This window comes from Azolla caroliniana, unplaced genomic scaffold (genome assembly GCF_043228905.1).
Source record: "Azolla caroliniana isolate FFs.n. ecotype wild unplaced genomic scaffold, voAzoCaro1.0.p SCAF_13, whole genome shotgun sequence".
Lineage (NCBI taxonomy): Eukaryota > Viridiplantae > Streptophyta > Polypodiopsida > Salviniales > Salviniaceae > Azolla > Azolla caroliniana.
The window spans coordinates 17,242,374-17,259,519 of record NW_028230448.1 but is presented as its reverse complement, the minus strand read 5'-3'; positions in this window follow the sequence as shown (position 1 = coordinate 17,259,519).

The following is a 17,146-nucleotide window of genomic DNA, read 5'->3' as shown; positions in this document are numbered from 1 at the left end:
ATATGCCGGGAAGAAGTGAATGTGGCATACGACAATGTCGGTGAGCTGTGACACATGAGCCAGAAAGGGATGAGAAAACTTGCCAGAGGTGAAAGACATGCAGCTTGAGAAATGCACCGACTGTTTGGCCGACAAGCAAAATCGAACCTCTTTCCGGATCCAACCACCGTCGAGACGAAATGCAACATTGGAACTTGTGCATACTGATGTATGCCAAGTGGACACGAAGTCACATGCCGGATCGTAGTACTTTGTGACGTTCATAGATGATCATAGCCGAAAACTGTGGGTCTCACCGTTGAAGACGAAGGACCAGGTATTATCCGTCTTCAAGGAATTCCATGCGAGGGTGGAAAAGGAAATCGGTCGGAAGTTGAAGGCGGTTCGAGCGGACAACGGATGAGAATACCGGGGGCAGTTCGAGGAGTGTTGCTGGTAGGAATCCGGCTCGAATTTACCGTGCCGAAGACACTAGAACTGAACGGATTGGACGAAAGGATGAACCGGACCGTAATGGAGAGAGCCCGGAGTATGTTGGCACATGCCAAGTTACCCAAGACGTTTTGGGCTAAGGCGCTGATGACAACAACATATGTGATAAACAGGTCACCCTCAACGCCCTTGAATGGAGACACACCACAGAAAGTATGGATCGACAAAGACGTATCTTACCGGCATCTAAAGGTGTTCGGCTATCTCACCTACGTGCATGTTGCAAAGGACAAGAGAGCGAAATTGGATCCAATGTCCCGGCCATGCATATTCCTTGGTTACGGCGATGATGAATTCGGTTACCGAGTGTGGGACTTGGTCGACAAGAAGGTTTTCTAGAGTCGAGATGTAGTCTTCATGGAAGACAAGAACATTACCGACTGGGAGTCAGAGAAGAAGATAGTGGACTCTGGGTCGACCGACAGAGATCGGTCAAAAGATACAAGGACTCATCCGGCCAAAGTCGGATGACACTCGAAGAACCGGCCGGATTCAGACAAGAAACGGACAAGACCCTGAATCAGATTTGGATGAAGAACAGATAGAGGAACCGGTAGTTGAGAACCAAGGACAGAGATATCCTCTCAGAGATGTAGGAATAGTTATGGCTGTCACAGGAGAAGTATGTGAGAAAGGTACTCCAAAGGTTCAACATGTTGGATCAACACTTCCGGCAAATTGCAAGTTGTCCGAAAAATAGACTCGAAGATGAAGGCAGAGAAGTTGGAGATGATGAAGGTACCATATGCCTTTGCCGTCGGAAGCTTGATGTGCAATGGTGTGTACCCGACCGGATATCGGATATGCTATCGGAGTGGTAAGCCGGTTCATGAGAAATCCGGGAAGAGAACACTAGACTGCAGTCAAGTGGATACTCCAGTATTTGAAAGGCACCTCGAGTATGTGCCTCCGATTCGGCTCAGGTAAAGCCCAACTTGAAGGATTCACGGATTCAGATATGTCGGCTGATGCGGATACCAGCTGGTCAACGTTCGGATATGTTATGACATATGTAGGGGGAGCCGTATCGTGGCAGTTGAGGTTGTAGAAGTCTGTTGCACTATCGACAACGAAAGCGGAGTACATGGCGGTTGTAGAAGCCAGTAAATAGGTAATCGGGATGAAGGACTTCATCGGGAAGCTAGGGATTCGGCAAGATGAATTCCATCTCTACTGTGACAGTCAAAGTGCCATCCACCTCGCGAAGAACGCAACCTACCATTCCCAGACCAAGCACATCCAAAGGAGATATGACTGGTTCCGAGAGAAGATAGAAGATAAAGAGTTCTTGCTTACGAAGATCCCTACAGAGGAGAATGGGTTAGACATACTGACCAAGGTGCTGGATGCTGTCACGAACGGGTAGACCAGGACAGGCATAAGTAGGCGAGTTAAATATTAAGAGAGAGCGAAAGATAGATATATAGATAGAGAGAGAGCATAGACAAGAGAACAAGAGAGAGAGAAGGTAGACAAAAGAGCAAGAACTAAATTATGCTTCTGTAACTAGTGTTGTTCACCTTGATTGTAATCAAGGTGCATCGAAGTATGTCAATGTTAACGTGCAGAAGCGTTAGATAGAACCAACTCAGCAGGATAGCAACTGAGAATAAGATGAAGGTTTACTGGAGAAGCTTAATACACAGAGAGTATACGTGGGAGAGACAGAGAGAGCAGAACGTAAATGTAGATTCAAAAATAAAAACATTTTGTAACTCTTTGTACATACAACGTCCTAAACAACACTATTTATACAAGTCCTCAAAAGGACTGACAAAAGTACTATGTACTTCAATGCTCATATGAGCGACAGACACTTACTACAAGACAATGATTACCTAGTAGTCTAGGCTAGTACCAGGCTTCCGGTTCGCACTTGAATTAGGCTCTCCGATCCGTCTCCCCGATTCGGCTCATCCTTTCGGATGCCGATCCGGATCCGGTTGAGCGATCGTGGTGTTAGTGTCTGTGGTAGCCGGTTCTTCTACCCGGCTCCTTCTAGCATCGCTCCGCCTTGGTCGTGTTCCTCATCGGGTCCGGTCCTGTTTGCTGCGACCCGTTTGGTTCTGTGCACCTCAACCTCCTCGGTTGGCTTGTCTGCTCAATAGGCCCATTTCAGCTCCCTCGCTATTGTGACTCCAGCGCTTGTCAACCCGTCGGTTCCTTCGTGTTGGCGTCAACTTCTGTTGCGTTCGTGTCCGCTTAGTCTTTAGTTGATCCGGCTCCTCAGAATCCAACTGTTGAAGCGAATCGGATGTCTCTGATTCGTTCCCGGTCTTGTCTGAGTCGGTGTTCTCCAACTCGTCTTCCAGTTTCAGGCCCTTCACCACATTAGACCATGTCCGAGTCTTGGCCTTCTCCTTCCGGTCGGCTTTGTCCTTCTTGACTCTGTCGCCGCTGCCGCTCGTTCCGACTTGTTCGGATGTGCCGACTTCCTTCATTGAATCGGTTTGCTTTTTCCTCTTGTTTCCCCCTTTGGTTCTTCCTTCCTCTCCACCTCCTTGTCTGGTGCCATTTATTCCCATTCCTGTTCTCCCCCTCAAGTGCGGCACATTGAGATGTTGTATACCGAGCATCTCCAAAAAATGTTGCAACTTGTCTGATCCTAGCGGCTTGGTGAAGATGTCGGTAACTTGCCGATTCGTTTGAACATACCGAAGTTTGACTTCACTGCTCAAGAGCCGCTCATGCACGAAGTGATAATGCACTTCTATGTGCTTCGTTCGAGCATGGAATATGTGGTTCTTGGCGAGTTGTATGTTGCTTATGTTGTCGCAATAGATTAGGATCGGGGTCGGCACCTCGATCCGGAGATCTCGCAACAGTCGCTGAAGCCAGATGACTTCACAGGTGGCATTGGTAGCGCCTCGGTACTCAGCCTGAGTGCTTGACAGAGCCACAATTGGTTGCTTTTTGTTGCTCCACGCAATAGCCGCGCTACCTAGAGAAAACCTGTAACCGGAGTGGATCGGCAATCTGATGCATCGCCAGCCCAGTCGGCATCTGTGTATTCGACTATATCTTTATTTATACCATGTCGGTATAATAGTCTTCAGTCCTTCGTGCCGCTCACATACCGCAATATTTGATGCGCGCATTGATGGTGCTCCACGGTTGACTTCTGCATGAATTGGTTGATCACACCGACCGGATAACTGATGTCGACCCGGGTGATTGTCAAGTATATCAGGCTTCTGACTATTTGTCAGAACTGTTTCTCATCGTAGGTTGGTCCGGAGTTGGGACAGAGCTTCTAGTTTTGGTCGAGGGTTGTGGAGACAGGTTTGCATTCCGTCATGCCGAACTTGTACAACAAATTCAACACATAGTGTCGTTGTGAGAGCAATATGCCATCGGGGGTTCAGATCCTCGATCCCAAGGAAATAATGAAGGTCCCCTAGGTCCTTCATCTCAAATGTGTCCGACAGTTGTGCTTTGACACGGCCAATTTCATTGAGTCTGGGTCCGGTGATGACTAAATCATCTACATAAAGTAAGATGCAAACCGGACCGTCCGAACCTTGCCAAATGAACAACAATGAGTCAAATTTAGAGGTCACAAACCCCATCTTATGCAACCGGTGCATGATTTTCGCATTCTAAGCTCGAGGGGCTTGTTTCAGACCGTAAAGCGACTTCTTAAGCCGGGACACCGCCAACTGAAAACCGAGAGGCTGGATCATATAAACCAACTTCTACGCATCCATGAGGATAACCTCGACAACATATTCTTTATCCGGAAATCTTTGCCTTTTGGTTCTTTGCCACATGCATGTAGGCAAGACAACCGAACACCCCTAGATGTCGATAGGAGATGTCTTTGCCGGTTCACACCCTTTGTGGAATATCTCCGTTCAAGGGTACCAAGGGTGATCTATTTATCACGTACACCGCTGTCATCAATGCCTTAGCCCAACACGTTGTCGTGAAGATTTCGGCGATAGTGTGTAAATTGTGAGGAACATACAAAATCGAGTGTGGTTCTTCTCACAATATATGAAACAATAATAATGAAGATACTATTCTAAATAAGTTTAATATCTTGGTATGAAAAGATGGAGGTCTTCAAGAGCTTTCAAATGCACTTTACTACATAAGAAACAGACAACTAAGTATCAAGTTATGTGGGTATGAAGATTGCGAAGAAGAAGAGAAAAACAAAATTGTGAGATATCCCACATAGACAGGACAAATAAGGATTCCAGAGTATATAAGCAGACCAATATCTCTTCAAAATATATTTATGTGTTTAGAGCATAAAAATGTTGAGTTTTATGACTTGACGAATGGATGCAGCAGAGTTCATTGGTTTTGGACGAATCTGGACGGAAGGTGACGGAACCGATGACTGGACGACGACGGAACCGGAACCGGATCGGGATGCATATCGGACGAAACCGGCTCGGGTTGCAGACCGGATGGCATGCGGACCGGGCCGGATCGAACGGATGGGACTGGACCGAACGGATGCAGATAGGATGGAACGGACGGGTAGATTTATCGTGACGCACGATGTCTTGTGTGAAACGAACAAAATCGTCTAGTTCTTTGGAGGTCAAGTGAAGGTGCAATATGCACTTAAACATTTGTAAAAACAAGACTAAAAAGCCTAGTAAAAAGAAAATTTGTGTAGAAAGGGGTGCAAGTAGGAATTTGAACCTTGCACCTCCAAGTTGAAAATCAATAGACTTACCACTAAGCCAAGTTATATCTTCAAAAGTTTTACTTTGATCATTTTAGATGTAAATTCTCATACATGAGAGCTTAGATGATGACATGGCAAACATGCATTTCATGCATTACGTGCATGTCTTGCACCCTCACATGCACCATATGCATGGGGGCATCTATAAAAGAGTGGAGGAATCAAGCAAGAGAAAACTAATGAAAAATTTGGGAAAAATAAGAAACTTGTTATCCTATTTTTGATGTATCTTGTCTCTCAAATCTAAAGTTAAGCATTTAATCTTTATCTCAATCTCTCTCTTTCTCCATATCAATCTCTCTCAATCTATCTTAAATACTTTCTCGTTAAAGTTAGTACAAACTTCAAATCCTTCCGGTTTAGAACCCCGATGGTTCCGCCTCACGATTCGCACATAGTGACGGATTTTTACGACAATGTCTTGGACAATTTAGCATGTGCTAACATACTTCAGACCCTCTCCATAATGGTCCAGTTCATCCTCTCGGCCAACCCGTTTAGTTCCAGCATTTTCGGCACGGTATACTCGAGTCAAGATCCCTTCGACCAACAATATTGTTTGAACTATCCTCGGTATTCTCCACTGTTATCCGCTTGGACCGCTTTTAGTTGTCGGCTGGTCTCTCGTTCAACACTCGCTTGGAACTCTCTGAAGACAGAGAATCCTTGGTCCTTGGTCTTCAAGACGGAAGCCCACAACTTCTGACTATAGTCGTCAATGAATGTCACAAAATATTGTGAGCCAATTTGTAACTTAGTATCTACATAACATATGTCTGTATGCACGAGTTCCAACAACATTCTCTTCCTTGTCGGGGGCCTAGTTTGGAAGGTAGTTCTGTTTTGCTTGTTGGCCAAGCAATCGGTGCACTTCTCAAGTTGCACGTTCTTCACCTCCGGAATGAGGTCGTCATCGGCAAGTCTCCACATCCCCTTCTCACTCACATGGCACAACCTCTTGTGCCATAGCTCACCGACAATGCCGACTGCCACATTCGCTTCTTCCCGACATATCCGAGCATGCATACGATACAACGTGTTGGTTTTCCGGGCTGAAGCCACAATTAGACTCCCTTTGCAAAACTTCATGACATCATTCTGGATGCTACATGTGTAGCCTTCATCATCCAGTCGATCGGTTGATATCATATTCAGTCGAACTTCTGGAATGTGTCAGACATCCTTCAACACTAGTCAGCACCCGGTCGACGTCACCAGACACACATCTCCTATGCCGACAATTCAGCATGCTCCTTCATTCCCCTTCTTCACAAAGACTTGGTCTACTTGGTCTCCAGCTTTGTACGATGAGAAGCACATCTGGTTGGGGCTTAGGTGAAATGACGCTCTGGAGTCGACCACCCATGTCGAATAGTCATCGACAAGATTCACTTCGTTCTGCTCGTTAATCAACAACAGCTCCTCCTCACTTGTTGCAATTCCCGAGGTGTTCTTACTATGTGGATTCTTCTTTGGCTGAATACCGCTAGCTTCCCCTTTGTCTTTTCGGTAGTGTCGACAATTTTTCTAAAAGTGCCTTGACTTCCCATAATAGAAGCAAGTAGGCCTTCCCCGTGACTTCGACCTGGTCCCCAACTTTTCCCAGTTCTGGGGACTTTTGTTCCAGCCTCTTCCCTGATTCGAGTTACCTTCCGTGACTAAGGCCTTTGGGTCGGCAATTGCTTCTCTATCCTTCCGACGAGCTTCCTCATTAAGCCAGCTTGACTTCACCTTCTCCAAGGATATGTGTTTCCCTTCAGGTCTGGCATTTCCCAGTGTGATGACGAGTGTCTCCCAACTGTCCGGAAGGGATTGCAACAATAATAATGCTTGTACCTTGTGGGTAAGAGCCACTTCTAGAGAGGTGGTTTGGTTTATCAGTCCCTGGAAGACATTCAAATGATCTGCCATGCTTGAGCCATCTTGATATCGGAGCCTCACTATTTTCCGGAACATTGAGACTCTGTTAACAACATTGATACCGAAACCTATTTACATTTGTTGAGAGATCAAGCTCAACTTAGTTTAGTTAGTTAGTCAACCATGTAACTTCGTAGTTACCTAGATAGAATCTAGTTAGAAGTGTTGACTATAAAGCCTTAAATAGGACCCTATACTTAAGTAGGATATTCTAGATCCTCCACTCCTAAGTACATTTAATATAGGACTTACACCTTAGTACCTACATTCTACTCACACATGTGCACCTTTGCACATGAGATGTATATATACCTCATTGTGGGTATTTTTGTATTTGATGATGATAATGCTAATTTAATATACTTACTCATCCCCCATCTTGTGTTGTTCATAAGTGTATCTCTCTCTCTCCCTCTCTTCCTCTCACACACATATCACATAATCTTCCGCTTATCAACTAATCACATAATTAGGTACTAATTAATCCTTGCTTAATTACTTGCCTAATTCTTAACAACATTTTATTCCTTCTTCCCGAATACCTATCCGGACACTGATCCGGATCCGGGTCTGGGTCCGACCTTTCTTCTCCTTCGGATCCGGCTTGTGTTCTCCTTCCCATCCGGAGGGACTCGTTTCCCATCATGTATTTTGGTGCCTTTTAGTTTCTCTCTCTCTCTCTCTCTCTCTCTCTCTCTCTCTCTCTCTCTCTCTATCTGTCTTTTGTTGTTCATGAGTTGTCTCTATCAATCCTTCTATTCTATTGTTCTATATCCATCTCTTGTTGTCTTAATCATACACGGTGTTGTGTTGTATACCCTCATCTTGACGACCTTAACTACAACAATTTGGTTGGACAAGAGTCAAAGTAATGGTTCCATTTGGTCAAATCAAGTTAGTATGAGTTTTGCGTCACAAGTTGAACTTAATATGTCATCTAGATCTTATTGAGTTCTTGCCTTTGGCCTCTTAAGTTTAGAAGCCAATTCTTGCCTCATGGACCAAATTTTTTCCTCGACAGAGAAAAGCCTCTTGACAAAATTACATCTAGCATAGTCATAAATGCTCATCCTAATGCCTCCGAATATATAATTCAAGAGTTTGAGCTAATTTGTGTATTTCTAGGTTACAAACCTACATGAATTGTGTGATTTCATTCAATATAATCCATAGACTTGAGCCTCTAATTGTCCTTGATCTACCTTTATTCGAGCTCCACAATTCAAAGATTGATTGGAGAAAATGGGATCTTACAAAAAAACAGACATTTAACTTCCAAGTTGTTTCAAAGTCTAAGTGTAATGCATCAAGGGATTAAAGAAAGAAATGTTTGTACTTTATGTGGTAACAATACCATCTTTGAGTCCATATAAACTAGGAACCTTAGTTAAAACCAAGTGTCAAGAATTTCAAGATGTCTTTGATAAGGAGAAGGCTACTACACTCTTGGAACATTGACCTTATAATTCTCCTATCGACCTTCAACTAGTGAAAAGATTTGTCATAGGGACCAATTTATAACCTATCACCACCAAAGCTAAATGTTTTTGAAAAATATCTTGATGATAATTTGGCATTCCAAATATCCTATTGTGGTACAATCTTCTTTATTAAGAAAAAAGACAAGTCATTTCGCTTGATTGTGTACTATCAAGGCTTAAACAAAGTCACAATTTGAAATAGGTATGCCTCTCCTCTAATCTCAACTCTTTTCAAATACCTGATTGAATCTAAAAATGTCATAAAGTTAGATCTTAGAAATGTTGATAATCGTATTTGAATTTGTCTAATTGATGAGTGGAAGACTATGTTTCACACTTCATATGGACATTTTGAGAGTATAGTCACTTCTTTCTGTTTCATGAATGAGCCAAGGATTTTAAACCTATGATCAATGATATTTTTCTAGACTTCTTGGACATATTCACCATCATTTATTTAGATGTTCATGTTTCTAAAGTTCTACGAAAATTATGAGAACATGGGCTCTATGGCAAACGTGAGAAGTTTAGTTTTAATTGTGATGAAGTGGAATTCCTAGGATATTTAGTCTCATTGGAAAGTATCTCTATAGTCTATAGATCTTGCACAAGTGCAAACAATTCTAGACTAGAAAACGGAATGGTCCATGCATGATGTCTAATGCTTCCTGGGGTTTGATCATCTTTACTAGAAATTCATGACAGGAATTAATCGAAGATGGTTCTATCTCTTACACAAAAGAACCAACCATTCACATGGAATTTAGGTGCAACAAAGGCATTTGAAAGCATAAAGAGTGGATTTATATACAACCCTATTTTGATCCATGTAAAACCACCCAAAGCCATTATTCTAGAACCTTATATGTTTGATTTTGCACTCAAATTTTTCATATTACAAACCAATGACAAAGGGAAAATTTGTTTCTAGTCGCTTTCCATTCATGGGAAAATGAGGTTATGAAAATCAGTTATGAGATTCATGACAATGAGCTTTTGGCTATTGTAGAGTTCTTTTGAGCATGGCACCATTTTCTAGAAGGTTCTACCGATCAAATCATTGTTCAATTTAATCATAAGAACCTAACACATTTTTAGAACACATAAGTTTGGAGTTGATAACAAACTTGTTGAACGTAGTTTCACGCACAATTTCTTCATCATGTATTCAAGGAAAGGTTGATGCTCTATCTCAATGTCCTTATATGGCACCGCATCTAGTAGAGCCTACTAAGCAAGTCTTCTTGAGTCCTAATCATTTGCGGCTAATGGAAACTAGCGTCTTAAAATATTATAATAAGGTCAATCAACATGATGAGTTGTTTTTTCATAATAAATTACTACATGTTCATGATGTCATTCTTGACTCCAAGTCTTGTAACACAATTACCATGACATGTTGATGGATACAGATATTTTAGGGTCCACAAGACTTTGGAATCAGTTTCTCGAAGCTATTAGCAACCACAACTTCATAACTTTGTTGAGCATTACATTTGTGGTTGAGATACATGTTGTCGATTGAAATATCCTAGTTTACATAAACCATATGGGTTATTCCAACCCTTAGCAGTTGTTGATAGTCGATGGTGTTGGGCTAAAGTGTCAATAGATGGAAGTCTATCTCTTTGGATTTCATTATTGATCTTCCATATTCCAAAGGTTTTAATATCATTCTTACTGTGATGTATTTGCTCACTAAAGTGACACATTTCCTTACATGCACAAAGACTATCAATTGTTAAGAGACAATATATCTAGTTTTGTGTAAGCATTTAAACATCATGGTCTTCCCCATGGCATGATCAATGATTGAGGCCCATAATTCATCTCTAAATTTTGGAAATACTTGCTTGGGTTCCTCCAAATTTCTTGTAGAATCTCTTTGACCTATCATTTAGAAATTGATGGTCAAATTGAATGTACCATTCAAATCCTAGAGTAGTTTCTTTATGGTTTCATCTACTATCAACATGATGATTGGGTTGACTATTTGCATTTCGCATAGGTTTCTTATGATAATTTGGTTCATTCTTTGATCAATTCTAGTCCCTTTTTGGCCAACATGGGATGTTATCCCTTTGGATGAAGCTTGAACATCCCAAAATCTTGAAAAAGCCCACCAGAGGATCCTCTACTTTGTCTCCAAGAGATTCATGTTGTACACGAGTTATTACCATTTACGTGATACTCAAGCCACACACAAGAATTTTTCAGATTCTCATCACCTCGACTCATTACTATAAAGGCTCGTCTTTCAAGTTGGGATTCGTGTATGACACTTATGAAGTAACGTAAAGTCCAACAAACCATACATTCCTGTATGAACTAACATAAGTGACTTATCAACATCTTGGTCCATACATTATCTCTTTTTAGAAAGACCTAAGTCTCGAGTCAAGGATTGCGCATGGTTATTGTAAAGTAACATAAAGCTTTTGATATGGTACCTCATTCACATCTTTGGTGGCACGTGAAGAACACATTGTACCAATCAAATGTATTTCTGCTATTTCTCAAATCAATTAGAAGGTTATATGTTGTGTGCATATGGGCGATGTAATTTCAGTTTTTTTTCAATTGCACTACTGGTGTTAAGAAAAGACACCCACTCTCACCAACTCTATTTTGTTTATACATTGATCAATTACAACAAAAGTTGGTCATTAGGAATGTAATCATCATGTTTTTTTTGTATGCAATGATGCGAATACTTTAGGAGATGCACAAAAGCTCATGAGGCATTGGAAGAGTCTTGTATGCATACTAAGTTGAGTTCAATAGATCTAAAACTACTATTGCAATCATGAAGAGCCAAAATAAGGATAAAACATGTATTATGTACAATTAACCACTTCAAATTGTGGTTCAAGATTTAAGTACCTTGGCATCAAAGTTTCTTCAAAAGTTTCTTCAAATCATAAATTGAATGAATGTGCTATCTCCACGTTGAATTGTGAAAGAGAGCATATCATGCATTTGAAAACATATGTAATGGCGGAGAAATAAAATGTTGGGTTCTCAAGAAATAACTTTAAACACTTTAGGTGACATTGATGCTTCTTTATGGGGTGGAAGTGTGGGATGATAGCATACCTAAGGTTGTTGAGAAAGAGTTTGAAAGATGTCCAAAAGCTTTTTCTTACAAGCTTTCTCCAATTCACAAACAAACACCATACACCCTCCTACTTTTTGTGATGGGTCCACATTTCCCGTCCAGATCATAATCATGGAAATGGTTGAGTACATGCTCGAGGCTCAAAAAAGTCTCTCACATTGGTTGCCTAGAATCACATGTGAAACAAGTCAAAAGATCCAAAAAACACATAAAAGCAAAAATTTGTGTTCCAGCTGGTTGCAATATATGAACAAATGGTTTGGATGATACGATGCAACACGCTTGCTTCATGATGCATGAATAAATTCCTTTGTGAACGACGCCTTTTTGCAACCCTGATGTATCATGACATGGAAAAAATGTGGAGGCACATGGTTCACACATGACTAGAAAACCATTTTCTTCATCAAATGGGGAAAATGCAGACCTTGATACATCATGGAGCCCATCCCATTCTCTATCATCAATCCATTACTTCAATATGAAGAGCATGGCATAGATTGTTTCAACACCATATCCATGTCATGCTCTTGGCTACCAACTTCATTTGTTTTTGGTTCTTTTGGAGCTTCCTTATCAACCATTAAGTTATGAGGCGAAAAATAACTAGTCATGGTTTAGATTGTTTCAACACCATATCTAGGCCATGCTCTTGGCTATCAACTTCACTTGTCTTTGGTTTCTTTTGGAGCTTCCTTATCAAACATTATGCTATTAGATGAAAAATAACTAGTCATGGTGATTGTCAAAGCATAATGAAAAGTGGCAAGACTGGATTGAAAATATGCATAAATGGTTTGGAAGTTATGTCGTGTTACACATGCTTCATGATGCCTCATATAGAAAAATCTCCATCTGATGATAAATATCATTGGCACTAACAAATTTAATGATGGAAACAATGGTGATTTCCAAAATCCAATTTGTCACAAATAAATGGCGCTCCAAATAGGAGAGACATCCACTAAAGTGTGGTGAAATGAGGTATTGGGGGCCGGGGCACATGTGAGGAGACGTATTGACTATATATATTTTCCGTTGAATAAGTTTGGGAATCAAAGCATTACACTTTGTTATAATGTCTTGCATTCAACTACATTCGAGTTTGTGTTCCAAACCTTGCCCATTCAATCCATTCCCTACGCACACATTCCTCTCACAATCACAATGTCCACTCCGGATCACTCTATTAGGAAAATTTTTGAACAATAAGAACTACAACTCAATTCCACATGTACTTTACCAACATGAAGCTCCACTCAAAGTTGAGGATGAGTGAACACCCATTAGGGCTAGTAATGAGGCACGTCCAATAAAAATCCTTCTATATCCTCACATATTCCCTAAGATGCTCTAAATTAAGGCTAAAGAGATGTAGCGAGTAGTTAACATGTAATTAGTGAAGCATCACCAACCATATAACCTAAGGGCAAGTCTTCACAAGCATTGGTATCGGCACCAGTGTTTCGCGATGAATAATGTAATCTTACATGAGAGTGGGTGTGTTAAAGTGTAAAGAACAACATATAGATGTTATATGCATTACATAAATATTTCCATTTTTTACTTTAAGATGATTAAGTAAACTAACACTTAGTTTGCCAAAAAAATTTGGCTTTTCAAATTGATTCAACTTCAAACTTGTATCTCTTTACGAGTTGGTTTTACGAATTCATTTCTTGCAACTCAAGAGTTGAGAAACTTCTCGTTCTACGAGTCCATGTTTTTCAATTTGAAAGTTGTCTCTTTTAAATATAGTTTTACAAACATCATGATTCATGGGTTGAAAATGACAACAATACATTATTAAAGGAAATACTGACAAAATGTAATGATCCATTATCATTAAGATGACATTTTGACACCATTAAGTACACACTACTAGTCATAGTTGCAAGGAGCTTCTTTTTTTTACTTCGTAAAGGAGGTCTCCTTTGATACTATATGAAATCACGGGATCAAGACTACCATCACATTGAAATATGAAGTTCATGCTTAGTCTATGCCTTGAAACATAGACTAAAGAAATTTTAAAAGGAAGGACAACATAATGAGTAGTCCAACTACAAGTAGACAATCGTACAACTTACATTAAATATTTGTGTTGATAAGCTTCTTTCATGAAAATTAAGAGACAAGTGGCAAAACGTTCATCTATCGAGGTGCCATATTGTTTGGATTCTAGAATGGGATTCAAAATATTATTGAGCATATGCAATAGAAAATAACACAAGAATGGAAGAAACATCAGAGAACATTTGAATATGCTACAAGTAAACTTTTTAGGCCGACAAATTAATGGCTAGAGTTAAAGCATTTTGGGATTATGGATATTTATACGTACATATTAAAAAGGCGCCAAAAACATAGTTAGGTTTTCCTATTACATGTGCAAGTGATTGAGAGATGCACACAAGATTGCACCCGATATATTCAAGTTTGAGAAAAAACAATAGACGACTTGTTATGTGTGCATGTTTATCGAGAAAATGTTTACTTTAAAAAGTGACAACAAGGTAGGATCCTAAAGTTCCGCGCACCATTTTGCAAATAAGACTACAAAAATAAAAGGCAAGAGTAGTTAAGTTTAGTTGTACAATCAATTAGTCAACCAATAAGCTAATTCTCAACTCTCCAAAAAGTGATTGACACATCGTTTACTTCATTGGGTTGCTTAACCCAAGTACAAAACATCGCCCAACAGCGTGATACAAGCATGTCTTATCTTTTGATACAAGGCACTCACACACCAAAACTTTCTTTTGTAAATTGCAAGAGCCATCAAAGTTCCGTAGCGTGTCACTTTTTAGCATAACTTTACCACTCCCATCACTAATGATATGGACACGCCACTCTAACATGAGATATTACAGGTAAATGATTCAATATGGCACACTACCCCTTTTATTTATAAACACAACAATGAAAGTAATCAAACTTCGTAAGAGGAATGAAGATGACCAATATACAATAATTGATTTGAGAAATTCTGTCTAAATTTTGAGTCTTTTGCCTTTAACAAATAATATGATTATGGAACTAAAATAAAAATGGTTAATCACTCTTAATCAAGTGGTAACACTCCAATCGCTACACCATAGCACCTACCACGTTTGTCAAATGGTAATAAACTCCAATCAAATCCCAAAAACACACCAATTAGCTCCTCATAAAATCCCAACTAATTGAATAATTATAGGTTCTAGCAACCCCAACTACTTGCAAGATAACTTAATTCAACATTGCGCTTACTCAACTCAAACGATAACTAGATCTACGCTTGAATTGATGGCATTCTAGTAGATTCCATAATTAAGGTTCATTTTCTATATCCTCTTAAACTGTAATCTCATAAGAGCTATTGATAAATAACAATTCAAAGTATCAATAACACGTCACTTCATAGATTGAGTTTGGGTAATTTGGCTTACATTTCCTAGTTTCAAGGCTTTTTAAACTATGCTTTTTGTTGAAATGCTAGATTGCCTCTTAGAGTTAAAATGTTGAACAAATGCATAGAAGATGGTCACACTCAGTTAAACACACATACATGAAAGTGCCACTAGAGATTATGTCAAATGTGATTGTGTTCAAAAGTGTTTGACAATAAAACTATTTAAATGATGTGATTCCATAGAAGGTGAGGTGACAAATAAAGGAAGTAGAACTCATTGTTACGACATCCAACAAATGGACCATAGATCCTTGTTGGTTTTGAACAATGTTGTCTTCTACGTATGGGTCAACAAGCCATAGTGACCTACACGTCTATGCACTTCTAGCGTTTTCACTTCTAACCCAAGGTTGATAATTTATTTTTGGACATGTTTGTAAATTTTTGGTTCTATTGACAAGAAATCCAATACATCTTACTTCTCAACATTTCACCGTCTGTTTTCTCAAGGTGCGTGGTCTCAAAGAACTTCGTTTTATGTGTTACTCTTTGACAAATTATTTTTATGTGGTCTTAAAGAGCTCGGAGGAACACGAAGATTAGTTAGATCGAGAGACATTCTTGGAAAACAACTTAGGAAGGTCTCCAACTAGTCATACCTCTTCTTCTGTGAGTCCACCAATGCTAGTGATGAAAACAAGTACTCATGTTTTGTTTTTGAGTATCTATAGATAGAATGTCACTTTTCCTTGGTGGACACTTTGGGTGGTTCTTGAAAAAAAATGGCGAAAAAATTATACCCAGAGTGAATACCACTAGAAATGTATAAACCAAGCTTCCATGGATTCAACCGACCATAAAGTAGTTTGTTGAAGATATCTTTCATACTAATTCTTAGATAAATTATCTATCTACTTCATTATTTCTCTACCTTGTAAGGAGATGAACTCCCTTGAAGTCGTATTGGACCATAATTTAGGAGAACTTTCCACTCAAACAGCTAATGCATAAAAAGCTCTTTGAGACCACACTCCTTGAGAAAATGGAGAGGCAAAATGTGTTAGATATCTAGTCACTAGGGCCATTAAAACTGCAAACATGTCTAGAAATGGATTATCAAACTCGGATCATTAGTTCATCTCACAGTGACTCATGGAGTGTTATTAGATTATGCAACTCTTCAAATGTGCCATTAATTCAAGTAGCTTTATTATATAAGCATTCTAAAAAGGAGATTAAGGAGCCATATTGATAATTCTAAGGTTGTAGGGAACTAATGATTCCCTCATGGGTTTCCTTCATTTATAAGACCAGGGAACTCACAACAAGTGGTACAAGGAAATATACATGTGCCCAAAGAATACTCGGCATATTAAAACAATCGTTTGAGTTGAGAAAGAACTATTGGGGGAAAATCCTTGATGAATATGGCCAAACTTGATAGATATTTGCACTAACTATCACATTCCATCTCTCCTTTGTGTTCCAATACTATGAGCCAATTATGTCATGGGTTTATGACTCACCCAACATTGTCTCTTCAAGTTGGCTTAATGGATATGGCCACAGTAGCTCATAACAAAGCTACTGATAATCCTCCTCATCCTCGGATTAAACAACTAGGATTAATGGATATGAGCATAACGAATAGATTAAATAACTAGGATTATTGAATATGAGCATAACGAATAGATTAAATAACTAGGATTATTGAATATGATCATAACGAATAGATTAAATAACTAGGATTATTGAATCTATTTCTAGGATTAAATAACTAGGATTAATGCATATGAGCATAACGAATAGATTAATTAACTAGGGTTAAATCATTATTGAATAGATTAAAATATCGACAATGAAAAAGAAAAAGAAAAATTAGAAATAGATTCAAACATGTCAGTAATCCTAGTTATTTAAGCTTAAAATTCTAGAATTAATAATTAAAGAAGAAAATAATTTAAAATTTTTTAATTAAGCCAAAAAGCCCTTTCATTAATTGACAATTTGATGGCGAAGAGATCCTTCAAATATGA